The sequence below is a fragment of the Lepisma saccharinum genome, chromosome 29 (assembly GCF_977018435.1).
Source record: "Lepisma saccharinum chromosome 29, izLepSacc3.1, whole genome shotgun sequence".
Taxonomy (NCBI): domain Eukaryota; kingdom Metazoa; phylum Arthropoda; class Insecta; order Zygentoma; family Lepismatidae; genus Lepisma; species Lepisma saccharinum.
The window spans coordinates 30436711-30449266 of NC_139257.1; the positions used below are offsets into that span (position 1 = coordinate 30436711).

The 12556-nt window shown below is 39.9% G+C and overlaps 1 protein-coding gene across 2 annotated transcripts in view; it reads left to right on the plus strand.

Moving 5' to 3' along the window:
- The first annotated feature begins 222 nt into the window (after nt 1-222).
- Nucleotides 223-12556, plus strand: part of Pde9 (phosphodiesterase 9) — a 411334-nt gene continuing 399000 nt past the window's right edge. The window contains exon 1 of one of the 2 annotated variants that reach the window (XM_083114911.1): nt 223-1245. The gene's annotated coding sequence lies outside the window, so the exon portion shown is untranslated. The remainder of the gene's footprint in view (nt 1246-12556) is intronic. The other variant, XM_083114914.1, reaches the window with a different exon arrangement.

Genomic DNA, 12556 nt, shown 5'->3' on the forward strand with positions numbered 1-12556 from the left:
GTCTGGTGTCAGAGGTTACTTCAAACAAATGATAAGGTGACATTCATAAGTTGGTAGCTCCAACACAGAAACAAATCTTTCGAAAGTTATGCACAATGTCTGCGTTACGATGTATGATGTAGAGCGAGTTTTCCAGTTCTGTTTTTTTGTACGTGTGGAGGGCGACTATGAGCTGCGCCGTATCTCGATACAACGCACGAGCGAGTTGGAGCGGGGCAAGTTTTGAGTGTAATAGCTTACGCTCAACCAGTCTGACGTCGGAACCGGCACGGGAAGGTTCGGTCTGGGCGCTCTGCAAGGCAACTTTTCTCGTCTCGCCGTGACGAATTCGACCGGAGCCCGCCTTCCTCATCACAGCGCGGATTCCACACACCCTGACACACCTACTAATAATTTGTCTGCTGCCACGTATGAAGAGTTGCAGGGGGTGAAGGTTCTTGTTTCTCCCTCAGCGAGACGACCACGTGTGTTGCCCCCTCCCCCTCAGCATGTGAAGAGTGCCAAGTGTTGTACGTGAAGACAGTGCGTTAACAAGCTTTAAGTAGGCCTAAAATCAGGACTTTTATTTTTAGAAGTTACTTGTAAAGTTGCCTGAAGATCATCGAGTATTGTGTGATGTACGTTCATCGAAGTTGCATAAAAATGAGTGAGTGACTTGTACACATTTCGTTTCGTCGCATTCTACGTTTTCTGTATTGAAGAGAAGTTCAATAATTATTTTCGTGAAATAGGCCAGTGTGATAAGTTGTAGCCTCGGAATTTGTTGAATTATTGGAAATAAATAAACGCCAGGCATTGTTATTTTTTAAGCAAGAAGCAACAATCGTGCAATTATCAGATAATGCTACCGAGAACATAAAAGTATGAACTGTGCAAGGGCTATTTCAACTGATAAATCGTGTTAACGATCATAAGTTTACAGCATACTTTTGTGTGTAACTAACCTATCACATTAAGAGCAACAAGTTACCTCCGCAAAGCACACGAATCGTGCCAAATTTTACTTATACAATCTACGAAAGAGAATTAATAAACACGATAAGAGTTTATGCTGTTAAATGATATTTCGTAAATCGACTTTTGTTTTAGTGTTGTGTGTTACAAAGTGAATCGTGGATACTGTAGTTTCTGTGGTGAATTTTACTAAAAGATACGTGACCACTTGTTTGCAACATTAATTTTAAAGATGACAGTGCATTGGATCTTTGTGAACGTTTGTGAAAATTACATCGTAGCAGAAGGCTGGTAAGTACTATTTATCATTTGATATTTTTTCTATGAAGAAAGGATTTATGTCTGTCACAAATCAGTTGTTACAACTGTTGCTGAAACATATGTGCGAGTTCATTTTATGCATTGTAATGTTCACTGTATTGATATATTTTGCATATAAAATGTTTTTGAAAGGGTCAAATGTAAATGGGGAATGTAAAACACACGAAGAACCAACCCCAAGCCACTGTCTACACACATAATCGAACAAGGGTTGTCAGCTGTTTGGAACAGCAGTGATACCAACTTGACTGTTGCAGTGAACCTAACAGTAATTTGCGTCTCCTATTCGACAATTTTTTTCATTACACATTCTAATATTTGAGGATAAAATCGACACATTCTACATCGTATTTTCAACTTAAGTGGATTATGAGACAAACTGTACATTTTAATCTGCAAATTTGGCTTCAGATTCCGTAACATTGTTGGACCCAGTTCAGTCCAAATGCGAATTATGAAGCAGATCGTGGTACTACATAATTTTTCAATTTTCTGACTTGAATTGCGACAACTGACGTCTACCGTTGATCCAGTTGTGTCGTGTTACGTCAGTTCATGGGAGAGTTCCTTGTGAGAAGTGTTTATATGTCGTACTTTTCTCGTAATGCGAGTTCGTCTGCGTGTCGTCTGAAGCAGGCAGTTGAAAACTGCAATGTGAGCGTGTGAAATTCTGTCACCAAATTAGACAAGAGCTTTGACTTTATTTATGTAACTGTTCTTTTGTTGAATATTTACATTTTGCGGGACATGCAAGGTTGTTCATAAGATTTTGCTGATACAGTTGCATCCTGTGCATGGGCGTAAGTGGGGCGGGGGTTGGGGAGAGAATAAAAAAGTTTTCTATCCTATACAAATTATGTCCAGGACTACTTTGCTAATAACTGTTAAATTTGCGAAATCGTAAAAGTTACGTACTACTTTGCATCTCAAGGTACGCACAGTACCATTAACTTGTAAATTTAAACCTGCCAATTTGGGGGGCAATTACCCCCTCTGCCCCCTATGGTTTACCACAGGGAAGGTTCTGAGACTCTTGCCGTAAAAGTCGGGACGAGAATGAACCAGTCGGCCCTTCGAGACATGATGTCTTAAGCAAACAGTGGCGTGCCCAAGGCGGGGTTCGTGGGGGTTATAACTCCCCCTTGTCCCAGCATTTAAAAAAAAAAGAACAAAGGCAGGAAAAGATGGCAAAATGAGGACTGACTACCAAAAAAACTTCACATAACCCCCCTTTCGAAAATCCTGGGCACGCTAGTGTAAGTAAATTATTTGATTTGAAAATCAAAATTACTTACTATGAAAATTATGCAGATATATCAAGATTATTTACAGAGAGATAGGTCATATATTTTGTTAATCATACTTGTAAGGCTAATCTGTTAGTTGCAACTGTGAACCTGTGTGTCCATACTGTTTTCAAAATGGGTTGTAGCATTGGCTCACGGGGCCAGTGCCCCTCCTGAAATGTTGCCAGATTACATTACTCTAAAGTGAAGTTTCGCACAAGAGCAAAAGTACCCTTTATTTATATATTTTAACATTCTATTTTGTTCATTGTCTCGTGTTTCCATGTTGGTTAGGGAAGGCAAACTGAAACCACATGCAAAGGTTGCACTTGTGCCATGCATGTAAGAAACATTTTTTTTAGAATATCGAGGAACGTTAATAGTTGCTTAGGAACTGCTTAGATGTTGAGATGGATGAATTACATTCTAAACACAGATTCGTGCATACAAGGTTGTCATAATAATGCAAATGACACTCGCTTCAAAATCGTAAACGTTCTGTTATGTGATTGTTATGTTTGCGATAAAGTAGTATTGTGCTAGAATAGCGTCGTCACAATTAATATGCATAACGACCAGGGCTAGGAGTACGATGATCTTTCTTCTTATTTCTGGTTATCCAAAAACGTGCTAGCAGTGGCGGCGATTGGATTCCAAAACTGGGGGCTTGGGCAAGGACATTTTGCTTTCCCCTTGGTAGATAAGATTTGGCATAGTGTGAGAGTAAAAGTGAAAAGAAAGGGGGCAGCTGCCCACCAGGTCCCTCCTAATCGCTGCCACTGCGTCATTGCTTGTATTGTGACAAGGCTGATGTATTTGTTGGGCCATTTGTGTGCATTTTTTGGTAATGCATGCATTTTAGGTCATTTACTTAGATTGATTTTTCTTGTACGTATTTAGCCTAATGGGCCAACCTTTCTGGAAATGAAATTTCATTGTTCATTGTCCCTTACCAACTTGTAGAAAATCTTCGTAACATACTGCACCTTAAACTTAGTGAACTTAGATGATAAGCCGAGTTGCAACTCATTGTATCTGGAGTTTATTTATTTATTTATTTATTTATGTCACCTATAACAGAGCTTTCGCTCCAATTACAATAGGCTTACATATATATTTCAAACAATTAAAAAATTACAATTACAACAATACAAAACAAAAGAAGAAGAAGGAGAGCAAAACTACAATAATTATTTCATAAAGAACACCAGCACAAGTATTCTAGAGAACATAAATCCAAAAATGATATTCACTGAGGTAGAACAAGATACATATACAGATTGAGACATTTATAACTATACACATGTAGATACTCATATATAAACAATATACGCACATACAGGGATAATTGTATTTATAAACATACCCATGTACACAGAAAACATCTATAATTGTTTGATTTGTTCATGACATTCTTCGAAGGACAGACAGGAATTGCATGTATGGCATAGCATAGTGGAAATAAAAGAATAATTATAATTTGAGAATTTTTTTTGAAGTTTTTTACATCATAAATGCAGTGTTTTAGGGCATTTCTGGTAATCAACAAAATCCTATTCCTAATAATGACAGATACATTACAAGTTATTTTAGTATTATTTTCCACCACCAATTTTCAAATACGGTATTTTTCTTGTCAAAAGGGCCTATCTGATGTCGTTGTGGTGACGTTGGCGCCTTATAATCAAGGGCACATAGTGAATTTTATCCCACATTAATCTGTAGGTCCAGTCCCGATTAGCCTTTTTATGCATAAAGTGGACTCGAAACAAACTCTTTTGTCGGAAGTTGCACCCCACCCGAAAACAAATCCTATCCACGCCTGTGCACTCAGATAACTAAATGCATCATATCGACTGATGCACCAGAATGCATCGATTGATGCACTAAAGTGTGTTTTATGGCTTATTCAAAGAATGAGATTCACATTTGTTGCATTTGGGTGCATTTTTGTATGTCGTGAAAGAAACACCAAAGTGCATCATTTGATTGAAGTGAGGATTCCTTTCAGTCGAGATACACTTCAATGCATCAGTTGATGCGTTTTGATGCACCAGAATGCATAAACTCTGTAGCTCGGACCAAACGTTTAAGTGCATCATCCAAAAAGATGCAGGAAGGTGCATCAAGGAACATGAACTAATGCATTGAAGTGCATCTCGACTGAAGGATTTCGTTGATTTGGTGTTTTAAGTCTACTTTATGCACAGTAAGGCTAATCGGGACTGGACCTATTGGACCCGGGACCACTTGATTACAAGGCGACGACGCTACCACTGCGCCATCGGGGAGGCCTCTCGACTGAATCACTTGAATCAAATTTCACGACATACAAAATTGCATCAAATGTGAATCTGATTCTTTGAAGAAGCCATAAAACACACTTTAGTGCATCAATCGATGCATTCTGGTGCATCAATCGATATGATGCATTTAGTTTTGTGTGTGGTGCGTAGCGTCGGAACGAAGCGTTAGGCAGTAAGAATGCAGTCGTAAGGACAATTTTTTTTTCCATGGTCCGGCTAAGGCTTTTTGTTGTCCTGCTGCCAGTGGCGGCGATTAGAGGGGGCAGTTGCCCCACCACTTTTGCCCCCACAATGTGCTAAACCGTATAAACAAAGGGAAATATACTGTCTTCCCCCCCCCCCCAGTTTTGGCACCCAATAGCCGCCACTGCCTGGTGCTTATTCTACATATATTGAAACGAGAACGAAACTGGCTTTACAGGTTGAAATTAGACGGAGAATGTGGCAGACCTCACTCACTAGACCAGGTGCGACTGATCTCATTTCAATAGTTTACTCTTTATTATTATTATTATTATTATTATTATTATTATTTATTATGAAGGGACACTCATAGAGGAATACAGAGACCTGGACCTCGTTGCCGTGATCATCATTAACTCTTTTGACCACTGAGATCACTGTACAATTAAAAATGTGCGAGCTACTTAGCACGCCGGCCTCGGCGTGACTGTTCATCAATTTCACCATACCATCACTCATTCTCATCGTTGCGATTTGCCAAAAGTGGAAGAAAAGCGGCGCTAAGTGAATATAAAAAAATATGACTTGTTCCTGCATCTCGGTGAAGTACTTTGCTATTTGATAAAACAAATGACCGTCATTTATTACTTTCAGTGGTAAGCGCTTCACTACCCTCTATTGGCCCTCCCGATAGCGTAGTGGTAACTTTGTCGCCTTCTAATCAAGGGGTCCCGCGTTCGATACCCGGTGGAGGTACATATTAAACTATAGGTCCAGTCCCGATTGGCCTTGACGTGCATAAAGCGGACTTAAACGCACTCAGTTACTACTCTCTATCCTTCAAAAAGTAATTAATGTGAAGTACTTTAGTGATAAAAAAAGTTCCACTTGACTGATATTTCACGCAACGTACCCAACACATCACACGACTAACTTGAAAATTGTTATGGCACTTCTTTTAAAATTGCGATAAGCGTAATCTTATATCAACAACATGTCGGTGACAATTTACTCTGACTTAGATTACAGTAAAGAAAAAAATTGTCAAAGGGTCAGTAGTTACATAATATGTACCGTTAAGCTGCTTTTTTTCCCAGAAAATGAAGTGCATTTCTCATGCTTGGCGCTGTTTCATCAAATATTCATTTATCTTCGTCGTTATGGTTAAGCTAGGTGAAATAAAGTCAAAATGCAAATAGAAAAGAACCCAAAGGAATTTCCTGATTTTTTTGTGCTCCAGCTCTGGGTGGATTTGGGGCCTCTTACATTTATATACCGGGTGATCCGTTTGGGTATGGCTCAAATAAAATGGATGTGAAATGTTTTTGGTCAAATGTAATTGCCTGAAATATTGTATACAAAAGACTGAAAGGTGGGAGTTTTTATTTTTATACACTACTAACAGTTTGGTTCAGTTTCTACATGGCCTCCATTGCGAACTCTGCACAACTCATAACGGTGATTCAGTTCATTCCACTGGGGTGATTCTGTCGAAAGCCTGTGTGTTTTTGAGTTTCAAATAATCAATGTTTGTGGGTTTCTGTGAATAGACCGTGTCTTTAACGAAACCCCAGGCGAAGCAGTCTGGAGGGGTTAAATCTGGTGAATTGGGAGGCCAAGTAGTTGCTCCCCCATGGCCACACCAACGTTGAAATGTTGGTCAAGAAAATCACGAAATCAGTTCAAACTTCATTGTTGCCAACACACTACAGCAAAACTCCAATGTTTCACGCACGAAAACGCCAACATGAAAATTTTCCAACTACAACATTTAACTTTCTATTAATGTTTTATTTTATCCATACCTAAATGGATCACCCTGTATTTCTCGGAGTTCCCCGGTATGTGATGATGGTGTGTTGGTAACAGTGGTTGCCCTGTATGCCTTGACTTCCTCGGTTCGATCTCCGTTGGAGACACAGTGGTTGGATCTCACGTTTACTGTTGGTTGAGTAAGGTGAACAGATTTTTAGAAGAACAAAACGGGACAATTTGTCATATTTTCCTGAAGGGACAACGGGACGGCAAAATGTACAAATTTTAATATAAAAACTGTTTCGTCATAAATACTTATGTTTAAAAACTAATTAAGGAAATAAATTAATACTCTGAGGTTTACACACGAGTGATTATTCACCTTATTAATCAATAGCCTATAGGTTTCAAAGTTTTTACTGAAAGACCGTTCTTGTCACTTGTCCACAAACCAATATTTTAAGAAAGTTGGAATATGTTGACATTGAAATGTGAATTACGTAACTTTTAACCAAGAATGCCATAGTTCATAATAATAGAGGAGAAGGTGTTTTGTTCCATAATTCTACGCCGAGAAGTAATTGTCAAAAAAAACTGATATTTTGGCGTCCCGTTTTGACTAAAAAATCTTGACAGACTCTGAACAAGGAGGTCATCTGGTCATCTTAAGGTTGAGTCCCAATTAGTGGTCTTTTTGTATCTTTCTCACGATTTTTTATCTTACAAGTCTTCCATCCACATTTTCCTCAACTCTTCTTTTTTCCTTGTTCTCTCGTTTGTAAGGCATTCTTCTTCATTCTTTACGGAACTGTCAGACCAAAGCGACACGTGTCTCTTGGAAACGACCTTCAGAAATAAATTCAACCTTTCCTACCGAAGTGACGCGACAAGCTGCACATGTCACTAGGACGTTTTCTCAACAGCGTACATCGTGTCGCTTCGGTCTGTTTGTAACGCATGCGCAGTGGATGTTTTTCTGTAGACTTAATGAGACCGATGTCGTTGTGAACCCTTACCTATCGTGCATCGTCTGTCGCGTGTCGTTCAATATGGAAGCTCCTTTACTGGATTCCATGTTATAACTACTCTGTGGAAGCTTTCAGGCCGTAGCGACAGGTGATAAACGTCACGGGCTTTCACACCGAAGCGACACGAATCCCTTCAGTCTAAAGCAAAACATTCACTACGCATGCGCGAACAACAAACCGAGGCAACACATTGCACGGTATTGAGAAAACTGCGCAGTACGGACGACATGTACAGCTTGTCGTGTCGCTTCTGTTCGAAAAGTTGCATTCATTTGCCTACGATTCTGTCGCTTCGGTCTGAAATCTCATTCAGACCGAAGCGACATACGATAGAGAGAGGTTTGCACCGAAGAGGCAAGCGACGCGGGCTCCTTCAGTCTATAAGAAAGCATTCACCGCGAATGCGCAAACAACACGATGCACACCATTGAGAAAACTGCACAGTCCGAGCGACACGTGCAGCTTGTCCCGTCATTTCGGTACGAAAGTTTTATTTTGTTTCTGAACGATGTGGCGTGTTGGTAACTTGCTTGATTTGCTGTTTTAAGTCCACTCTATGCACACATAGGCGAATCGGGACCGGACTTACAGCTTAATGTAGGATCTGAACTCAGGAGCGTATATTCGAGGCTAGCTATGCTATCTGCGAAGCCTGAAGCCTAGGAAGTAAAATACTGAAGAAAAATCAGTTCGAAACTGTGAATTAACCTGATTAATGAAAAAGATAATGACGATTCTTTGAAGTTGGCAACCTGATTTCTTTGAAGTTGGCAACCTGATTTCTTTGGAGTTGGCAACCTGATTTCTTTGGAGTTGGCAACCTGTATACTTTGGAGTTGGCAACCTGTATACTTTGGAGTTGGCAACCTGTATACTTTGGAGTTGGCAACCTGTATACTTTGGAGTTGGCAACCTGTATACTTTGGAGTTGGCAACCTGTATACTTTGGAGTTGGCAACCTGTATACTTTGGAGTTGGCAACCTGTATACTTTGGAATTGGCAACCTGTATACTTTGGAGTTGGCAACCTGTATACTTTGGAGTTGGCAACCTGAATACTTTGGAGTTGGCAACCTGGCTACCGTTGTGATGGCATCGTGACTTCTTTGAAGATGTCAAGAATGAGCCGAGTCTTCTCCCTTCATCCTGTAGTGAGTTAGACCAGGTCTTTGACTCAGCATACGCCACTGTCTCAACCACTGTGCAATTTGCCTCCACCGGGTATCGAACCCCTAAGTCCTTGATTACAAGGCGCGACGTTACCACTACTGTCGCGTGGCTTCGGTCTGAAAGCTTCATAAACTCCTCCATATATTCTGTTACTAGAATCTATTTCGTCATCTGAGTTGACACGGTCAAAGGAAGTAAAATGGACTAGTGTTTGAAGCCTCTTCGTTATACACTGATTACGTAATCATTTTCTACAACAGGGAGAGAAAAATAAACTGTCCACCCCCGATTCAAAATATAGAAATATCAACGTCAGTCTCTATTTTCTTTGGTACTGCCATCGGTATCTCGTTTTTGACTGAGTGACAGGAAAACATCCTCATGTGTTTCACCTCAACCGTATTACCCAAGTTTAAAAAGTAGCCAAGTGAAATAGGCATTGCCTTAGTGACCATGAAGTGACACTCAAGCAAGAGTTGCCAACCCCGGTTGTATGAATTCAACAATACGTGCACTGAATTAATTTCTTCGTATCTATTACCATTCATTACCCCCCCCCCCCGCTTCCTTTTCTCACGAGTCTGCAACGTGATTCCTGTTTATCGCTCCTACGGAGCTCAAGGAACAACACTTGTAAATTTTACATCTACACTTTCTTCCCCATAGTTTAGTGTTACGTGTCTGCATAACATAATTCAACATTTAAAATGGAGAATACAAAACAGAATTATCTGTTAGAGCCTTTGCTTACGTTTGTCTCTCGAGTTTTAAGTTCACTTTATGCACATATAGGCTAATCAGTACTGGACCTACAGTTTAAAGGACCACAGGATTACAAAGCGACGACGATACCACTACGCCATCGGGAAAGCCCCTATTTGCTTACGTGAAACGTCATCATTGGTAGACCACAATATGAGAATCAGTCACACCAAATCACCTGCTAGGAATAGTACATTCGAACCATGTCAATTTTTTCAACTATTTGACACACATTTGCGACTGTTGTGTTGATAACGTGTTGCGACCCATGACCTCCAATAATGATGATGCATGTAAACTATGTGCGCAGGCCTAGGATATAAGGTATAGTTTGACCCTCATAACCAATGACACCCCTCTTTCGATGCACGCATGACACTCAGTGGCGGTTGCCCCCACTTTAAGGACAAAGGTAAAGTAAACTGTCCTTGCCTCCCACTTTTTTTTTGCAATCCCCCCCCCCCCCGCCCTAGTTTTAGAACCCAATCGCCGCCACTGGTGACACTGATAGACAAACACACCGGTGAGTGATTTTGCAGTAAATGACTGAATGGTGATTGTTGTTTTGAACTGTTCGGGAGACGTGTCCCCTGCTCCTCCATTTTCGACGCCCATGGTAGTCGCACTGAAGATAACGCAAGTCATGATGTATACCGGACGGAAGTTTGTTTTGTGGTTAGCAACATTGATACTAACTTCGGAGGGCGAAACTGAGATTATGTTCATGGAACGTTGCCACATGTGTCATAAACGGAAACGACCTTTTCTGCTTTCCTGTAGCATATGACTTGTAAATCCGCTGAAACGCTGCGTATATTCAATTTACGCAACAGAAGTAGACATTTGAAGATGGAGTAGGAAGCCTTAGTATATAAGGGTGATACATACGTGTACACCCCTGACCATTGTTTTGTGACGGGCAGTTTTCGTGTGATGTAATCTGAAGTTTTTCCGCATCATTCATTTTGTATATTTATCCTTCACTCATTGTTAGTTTGCAACAAATGTATTAATCATTTTTCGCGCTGTACAAAAGAATCTAGCAGTTTTAAAGGATCATATTAAAGTTTACCATTTCTTAAACAATTATACATTAACTTCTAAAAGCAGATTTTTACGTCCTTTCAATTTCTTTCATTGAATTCATTGATATTTTATATTCTAGCCAATAATAACAAATATAAAAATAACGTTAAATATTTCGTGATAGCAAGGAAGGTACATTCGGATCCATAAGTATTACCGTGCAAATTGTCCATCACCATGTTCGTGCACTTTATTTGAGGAAACTCAAAGTAAGCTGTTGACAACTTGTGCACCGGCATACATAAAAATCCATCGCTTAAAAATATACGATGTAAGATAAATTAATGAAAATAGTCATGGACAATTTGCACGGTAATACTCATGGATCCCACATTACATGTTTAAAGTTTCACAATAGCCAGATGTGTTGTCAAAAAATGAACTAATAGTATTCGAAAAGAAGAAACGTGACACAACTTTTTATTACAAATGAGACATTCATATTGTACGAATCATCCCTGACTGGCACTGGCTGGAATTGTCTGCGTTCAGGGGTGGACGGGGGACACTATAAAATATTTCGTAATTACCATTGTAACCTTCGTTTAAAAGTTCAAGGACAAATTATAATGGGGGTCATTTTAGGTGGATTTGTTTTTACCACTTCAGGTTTTCATGAGTTATTTACTACTTTCATTTGAAAGATTTGATTTTCTCAAAGTTTCAGAAGGTGCTGTAGGCCCGTCAACTCTCCCCTCTGCGTACGCCAGTGTTGGCTGGAATGAAAATGAGGGGTTGGGGATAACTTCTGTTCATTTGCACCCTGTAAGCTGCTTTTATTTAGCCCTCAAAGTGATGTTTAACCACGGAGTTCTAGTTTTTATATAATGACCCGATCTTTGAAGAGAACTTCTTCCACTGGAAATGTGCCGACGCACCCATTAAAAGCCCCACTTTAGACGAATGCATTTCCCTTAGCACTTTCCAAAATGCTACCGTGTAAAGTAAAAAATCTTATGGTATTCCAGATGCCATGGCATATTTCATGGCATTTCTGAAGGATAGGATCCGTCCTATTTCCGTAGCATAACCAATCAGGTCACGAGTGCAGTTGTAATGGCGGCTGCGTGAGATGTAAACAATGTGTCACTTCACATTTTTAAAAGCCGATAACTATTCAACCGAGAGGAATAACGTTTCATATAGAAATGTTTTAGGTACAAAGAAATGGCGCTGTTTAAATACATAGTTTATAACGTATACAGTCCACACATGGAAGAATATTTTGGTTGTTTCAATTGTCAACACCGTGCACTTACCATAGATGGTGTAACTGTACATGTCTTTCGTGCTGTGTATATTATACATTGCAATCGCAAAAGATAACCGTCAAGTACTGTCTGCTATAAGATTTTGAGAAGCATTTACACATGGACGTCCGGAAGGGGGGCAATGGGGGGCCGCGGTTCACCTGAAAGTATATATTTCACACGTAATTTCATTTGTCCCAGTAATTTATGTTAATTATTGTAAGGGTGTTGAAGGAACATGACAATTTTAGACTGAAGGAGTGTTTTTTTAGGGGGCATTACCATTATGGAGAAAAATATGCCTCCTTTGCCCCCCCCCGGAAAAAAATACCTTGCTTGCTCCTCCCTAGAGAAACACTGCGGACGTCCATGCATTTACATAGCATTTATGCTAGCAAAAATGTTAAAGCAAATACTTCCGTCTAAAGCGGACCTAATTCTTAAATAAAGTAACA